Source organism: Tasmannia lanceolata, unplaced genomic scaffold (genome assembly GCF_043159265.1).
Source record: "Tasmannia lanceolata isolate RefF3 unplaced genomic scaffold, GAP_Taslan_0.1 ptg000020l, whole genome shotgun sequence".
Classification (NCBI taxonomy): Eukaryota; Viridiplantae; Streptophyta; class Magnoliopsida; order Canellales; family Winteraceae; genus Tasmannia; species Tasmannia lanceolata.
This window is the reverse complement of record NW_027518697.1, coordinates 31,805,251-31,812,500: the sequence shown is the minus strand read 5'-3', so window position 1 is coordinate 31,812,500 and position 7,250 is coordinate 31,805,251.

Sequence of the window (7,250 nt, the reverse complement as noted above, 5' to 3'; positions counted from 1 at the left end):
GCTAGTGCCCAAGGGTTGTGTGCAAGGCTAGTGCCCAAGGCTAGTGCGCAAGGCTCGTGCCCAAGGCTAGTGCGCAAGGCTTGTGTGCAAGGCTAGTGCGATGGGCCAGTGCCCAAGGCTTGTGAGCAAGGCTTGTATGCATGGCTTGTGTGCAAGGCTTGTGTGCATGGCTTGTGCGCAAGGCTTGTGTCCAAGGCTTTTGTGCAAGGCTCGTGCGCAAGGCTAGTGTGCAAGGCTTGTGCGCATTGGCAGGTAGCCCACCACCATGCACGATCCAAATGCCACTCAAGCGACAACACGGTGCCAAGCCGGGCATGGTGTGCACTCAAAACCAATCAACGGACAGAGGTCATGCGTCATGGGGGGGATCTAGCAAGGCCATGGGGAAGGTCATGGAGGACCTTGGAAGCAAGCGCAAGACGAGAGCGAATCGAACAAGGGGCCAGGACGGGGCCTTGTGCCCATGGTCTTCGCAAGACTGCGTCCAAGGCGCCCGAAAGCCCAAGGGAACCCAAACCCGGCCGACACTTGCAATCGCACATGCTCTCTGCAACACACCATCAATGCCGCCCAACGGGGCCAGCACGAGCAGTCATCCACGGTCCCCTGGCCCTGCGCACGTTTGTCTTTGAAACCGAGCATCAATGCCACAGAAAGTGCCGGGGCGCCAGCTGGAGCCATCATCCGCGGCCTTGGCTTGCCAGTCCCCGACACGAGCAATCGCGCATTTTCTTTGCAACCGACCATCAATGCCGCCCAACGAGGCCAGCACGAGCAGTCATCCGCGGTCCCCTGGCCCTGCGCACGTTTGTCTTTGAAACCGAGCATCAATGCCACAGAAAGTGCCGGGGCGCCAGCTGGAGCCATCATCCGCGTTGCCATGGCTCGCTTGGCCTTGGCTTGCCAGTCCCCGACAGGAGCAATCGCGCATTTTCTTTGCAACCGACCATCAATGCTGCCCAACGAGGCCAGCACGAGCAGTCATCCGCGGTCCCCTGGCCCTGCGCACGTTTGTCTTTGAAACCGAGCATCAATGCCACAGAAAGTGCCGGGGCGCCAGCTGGAGCCATCATCCGCGTTGCCATGGCTCGCTTGGCCTTGGCTTGCCAGTCCCCGACACGAGCAATCGCGCATTTTCTTTGCAACCGACCATCAATGCCGCCCAACGAGGCCAGCACGAGCAGTCATCCGCGGTCCCCTGGCCCTGCGCACGTTTGTCTTTGAAACCGAGCATCAATGCCACAGAAAGTGCCCGGGCGCCAGCTGGAGCCATCATCCGACGTGCCATGGCTTTGGTCCCATGGTCTTCGCAACCGAGCATTCGTGACACCCGACGGGGCCAGGACACCAACCCTTCCGACACGAGCATTCGCGCATGTTCTTTGGCCACACAACGGCGCCAGCACGAGCAAAATCATCAGCGGTGCGGTGGCCTTGCACGGCCTTTTGTCTTTGGAACCAACCATCAGTGCCACGGGAAGTGCCGGAGTCCCGGCATCCGCGGTGCCAAGTCATTGCGCCCTTGGTCTCTGCAGCGGGGCATGCCGGGCACTCCCAACCATTGCAAGCAAGCAAGCAAGCAAGAAAGAAAGTAAGTAAGTAAGTATTACATATAGGGGCGGGACATGCGGGGAGTTCTGCGAAACGTGCACTACGGGGCACACGCGTACCTACCGGGCCATACCGACCCCTATTGGGGCACACGTGTGCATATCGGGGCATACCGGGCCTATCAGGGCACACGCGTACATACCGGGGCATACCGAGCCCTACTGGGGCACACGTGCGCATATCGGGGCGTACCAAGCCTATCGGGGCATTCGCATGTATCCCAAGGCATACCGAGTCTATCCGGGCATATGCGTTCATACCGGGGCCTAACGGGCCTATCGGGGCATACTTGGGCATATCCGGGCAAAAAATGCCCAAAACTTGCGCAACCTTGGCAACCGTGGTCCATTCCTCACTATATGCCTAGCCCTGGCAACCGTGGTCCATTCCTCACTATATGCCATGGCCTTGTGCCCATGGTCTTCACAAGACAGCATCCAAGGCGCCTGAAAGGCCAAGGGAGCCCAACCCAGCAATGCCCAGCCAAGGCCAGGCATTCCAGTGCCTGCCCGGGCAAAAACGCCCAAAGCATGCCCCATTCCTTAGCCTATCCAGGCAAAAATGCCCAAAACCAGCCCATTCCAGTGCCTATCCGGGCAAAAACGCCCAAAGCATGCCCATTCCTTAGCCTGTCCAGGCAAAAACGCCCAAAACCAGCACATTCCAGTGCCTATCCGGGCAAAAACGCCCTAAACCTGCGCATTCCAGCGCCCCGCAGCATGCCACCCTCCTATAGGGTTTGCGCAACCAACCCGCCTAACCACCAGTGGCAACCAAAGGTGCTGTTAGCGACGACTTCTGAAGACGCAACGAGACGCGACGGGTTTACGCCCAGACGCGACGAGACGATGCGGGATCTGCGCCCAACCATGCCTACACCCGCCGACTTGTTGCGGGAGCTGCTTGCCCAAGCATGCCTAGCGTGCAAGGCCTGCGTGCCCAAGGTCTGTGTGCAAGGCTAGTGCCCAAGGCTAGTGCGCAAGGCTAGTGCCCAAGGCTAGTGAGCAAGGCCTGGGTGCAAGGCTAGTGTGCAAGGCTGCTGTGCAAGGCTTGTGGGCAAGGCTGGTGCGCAAGGCTAGTGCCCAAGGGTTGTGTGCAAGGCTAGTGCCCAAGGCTAGTGCGCAAGGCTCGTGCCCAAGGCTAGTTCGCAAGGCTTGTGTGCAAGGCTAGTGCGATGGGCCAGTGCCCAAGGCTTGTGAGCCAGGCTTGTATGCATGGCTTGTGCGCAAGGCTTGTGTCCAAGGCTTTTGTGCAAGGCTCGTGCGCAAGGCTAGTGTGCAAGGCTTGTGCGCATTGGCAGGTAGCCCACCACCATGCACGATCCAAATGCCACTCACGCGACAACACGGTGCCAAGCCGGGCATGGTGTGCACTCAAAACCAATCAACGGACAGAGGTCATGCGTCATGGGGGGGATCTAGCAAGGCCATGGGGAAGGTCATGGAGGACCTTGGAAGCAAGCGCAAGACGAGAGCGAATCGAACAAGGGGCCAGGACGGGGCCTTGTGCCCATGGTCTTCGCAAGACAGCGTCCAAGGCGCCCGAAAGCCCAAGGGAACCCAAACCCGGCCGACACTTGCAATCGCACATGCTCTCTGCAACACACCATCAATGCCGCCCAACGGGGCCAGCACGAGCAGTCATCCGCGGTCCCCTGGCCCTGCGCACGTTTGTCTTTGAAACCGAGCATCAATGCCACAGAAAGTGCCGGGGCGCCAGCTGGAGCCATCATCCGCGTTGCCATGGCTCGCTTGGCCTTGGCTTGCCAGGCCCCGACACGAGCAATCGCGCATTTTCTTTGCAACCGACCATCAATGCCGCCCAACGGGGCCAGCACTAGCAGTCATCCGCGGTCCCCTGGCCCTGCGCACGTTTGTCTTTGAAACAGAGCATCAATGCCACAGAAAGTGCCGGGGCGCCAGCTGGAGCCATCATCCGACGTGCCATGGCTTTGGTCCCATGGTCTTCGCAACCGAGCATTCGTGACACCCGACGGGGCCAGGACACCAACCCTTCCGACACGAGCATTCGCGCATGTTCTTTGGCCACACAACGGCGCCAGCACGAGCAAAATCATCCGCGGTGCGGTGGCCTTGCACGGCCTTTTGTCTTTGGAACCAACCATCAGTGCCACGGGAAGTGCCGGAGTCCCGGCATCCGCGGTGCCAAGTCATTGCGCCCTTGGTCTCTGCAGCGGGGCATGCCGGGCACTCCCAACCATTGCAAGCAAGCAAGCAAGCAAGAAAGAAAGTAAGTAAGTAAGTAAGTATTACATATAGGGGCGGGACATGCGGGGAGATCTGCGAAACGTGCACTACGGGGCACACGCGTACCTACCGGGGCATACCGACCCCTATTGGGGCACACGTGTGCATATCGGGGCATACCGGGGCATACCGAGCCCTACTGGGGCACACGTGCGCATATCGGGGCGTACCAAGCCTATCGGGGCATACGCATGTATCCCAAGGCATACCGAGTCTATCCGGGCATACGCGTTCATACCGGGGCGTAACGGGCCTATCGGGGCATACTTGGGCATATCCAGGCAAAAAATGCCCAAAACTTGCGCAACCTTGGCAACCGTGGTCCATTCCTCTCTATATACCTAGCCTTGGCAACCGTGGTCCATTCCTCACTATATGCCATGGCCTTGTGCCCATGGTCTTCCCAAGACAGCGTCCAAGGCGCCCGGAAGGCCAAGGGAGCCCAACCCAGCGATGCCCTGCTATGGCAAGCCAAGGCCAAGCATTCCGGTGCCTATCCGGGCAAAAATGCGATTCCTCTCTATATGCCTAGCCTTGGCAACCGTGGTCCATTCCTCACCATATGCCATGGCCTTGTGCCCATGGTCTTCCCAAGACAGCGTCCAAGGCGCCCGGAAGGCCAAGGGAGCCCAACCCAGCAATGCCCTGCTTTGGCAAGCCAAGGCCAAGCATTCCGGTGCCTAACCTTGGCAACCGTGGTCCTTTCCTCACCATATGCCATGGCCTTGTGCCCATGGTCTTCGCAAGACATCGTCAGAGGCGCCCAAAAGGCCAAGGGAGCCCAACCCAGCAATGCCCTGCTTTGGCAAGCCAAGGCCAAGCATTCCGGTGCCTAACCTTGGCAACCGTGGTCCTTTCCTCACCATATGTGCCCATGGTCTTCGCAAGACATCGTCAGAGGCGCCCAAAAGGCCAAGGGAGCCCAACCCAGCAATGCCCTGCTTTGGCAAGCCAAGGCCAAGCATTCCGGTGCCTAACCTTGGCAACCGTGGTCCTTTCCTCACCATATGCCATGGCCTTGTGCCCATGGTCTTCGCAAGACATCGTCCAAGGCGCCCAAAAGGCCAAGGGAGCCCAACCCAGCAATGCCCTGCTAGGGCAAGCCAAGGCCAAGCATTCCGGTGCCTAACCTTGGCAACCGTGGTCCTTTCCTCACCATATGCCATGGCCTTGTGCCCATGGTCTTCGCAAGACATCGTCCAAGGCGCCCAAAAGGCCAAGGGAGCCCAACCCAGCAATGCCCTGCTAGGACAAGCCAAGGCCAAGCATTCCGGTGCCTATCCGGGCAAAAACGCCCAAAGCATGCCCATTCCTTAGCCTATCCAGGCAAAAACGCCCAAAATCTGCACATTCTAGTGCCTATCTGGGCAAAAACGCCCACCAGCATGCCACCCTCCTATAGGGTTTGCGCAACCAACCAGCCTAACCACCAGTGGCAACCAAAGGTGCTGTTAGCGACGACTTCTGAAGACGCGACGAGACGATGCGGGATCTGAGCCCAAGAATGCCTAGACCCGTCCACTTGATGCTGGATCTGCCCCCCAAGCATGCCTAGTGTGCAAGGACTGTGTGCAAGGCTAGTGTCCAAGGCTAGTGCCCAAGGCTTGTGTGCAGGGCTAGTGCCCAAGGCTTGTGTTTGAAAAGTTAAATAACCGCAAGTGCACGGATCGTGTAAATACGGGTCGAACTCAAGGAAGAGAAATCTAGTTGTCAATCCTATTCTTTTACCGATTAGAATACTAGCTATGATATAATGTAGCCTGGAATGGACTCAGGATTTCCGTGGACTTAGACCTCGGAGTCAACACTATATATAAGCGTATATTCTATTCAATCTAAGAATCAAATTTAACTAAGATCTTTTTGATTTAAAATCCTAATTTAGGCAAAGTGTACCAAATTTTAATGATCTCTATTAACTACTTATCCAATTTAATTAGAAAACTAAATTCTAAGGGCTTAAGTAAATTGGAAAATTGCAAAAGTAATTTGGAATAGTGTAAAAACCTTAATTCAATATAAAAGATTACTTAGGGTTAGAATCCACCATGGGTTTGGAATTATATTATTAATCAAACCAATTTCTGTATTGGATAGTGTATTTGATAAATTTAGTCTATGGGGAATAAGATCTATTGATGTCATTGCCCATGAGTGTTTTATCAAATATACTACTCAATTTAAAGATATTATATAAGAAATTATATTTATTTATCGGCAATCACTTATACGACTGGGGAAAGCCAGTGGCATACGTGATTGGGATCCAACAAATACAAATCCTTACATAAGTTGTTATATAAGCCAATGGTTTTAATTACTTCTCATTCTCCTTCCCCATGGCTTCATCTAAACCCTAAGTATAGTGAGTTTAGCTACTCATGGAGAAGGCTAAAGAAACAAAAATAAAGGGGATAGAGAAGGGAAGAAGTGCCATATAAGAACTTTAAAAAGAAAAATAACACAAGTACTCTCTTTAATATTAAACTTCAAAACAAAAGTACATCGAATTATAACTTGGAATTGAACTTGAAAATAAAGAACACAAGTAAAGTAAACTTAGTCTTTTTCTCCTCCGAACAATGATTGAATCCTTGATCGCCCTCCTTCAAGCCTTGGTATTGCCTTGGACTAGGATCTCGGACGGTTGGATCGTTCCTTGATTGAGAGAAAGAAAAGAAAAAGAGCTTGAAAAGAGAGCAAGAAAAAATAAGAGAGAGTAGAACATGGGAGAGCAAGAGAACTTGAGAAACAAGAGGGCATAGGGAGAGGAATGAGACGAAAAAATTCAAGAGAGAGCCTTGGATCGGTTGTGTTGTTCTTTTTAAAGAGTAAAGAAATTCTAAACACATGACTTGCTTGCCTTGGAAAGGAGAGTTGCCAATTTTATTTTTACCCCACCTAGAGAGAGAGAGTGTGACCCATGAAATTTGGAAGGTTCCAAATGTTACTGCCGATTGCTCTTGCAAAAGAAACTTCAATGTACTTTTTAGCCCTGCTATAAATGTCCATATTAATGTCTTCTTGCAGCAATAGAAACGTACCAATTTTTCCCATCTTGACTTTACACAATCAGCCAAAAAGAATAAAATAGTAATTCACTCTTGTTACAGCAATATCCTTGAGAATGGCATTGAACCAGAATTTCGTTCTTCAATTTGGCCTAGTTTGAGAAAATTTCCAATCATAGTGGCTCCACAGATCATCCAAATCATCCATTTAAAAACCTATTGTATAAGTAAAGCATGGACATACGATCTCGTAATATTGCCTACTCCACACTTGCTTTTCGTAAAAGCCATGTTTCCAATTCAATAAAGTGAACCGAGACTTGCTTTTTATAATGGTATGTGGACAAACTTTCCACTTATA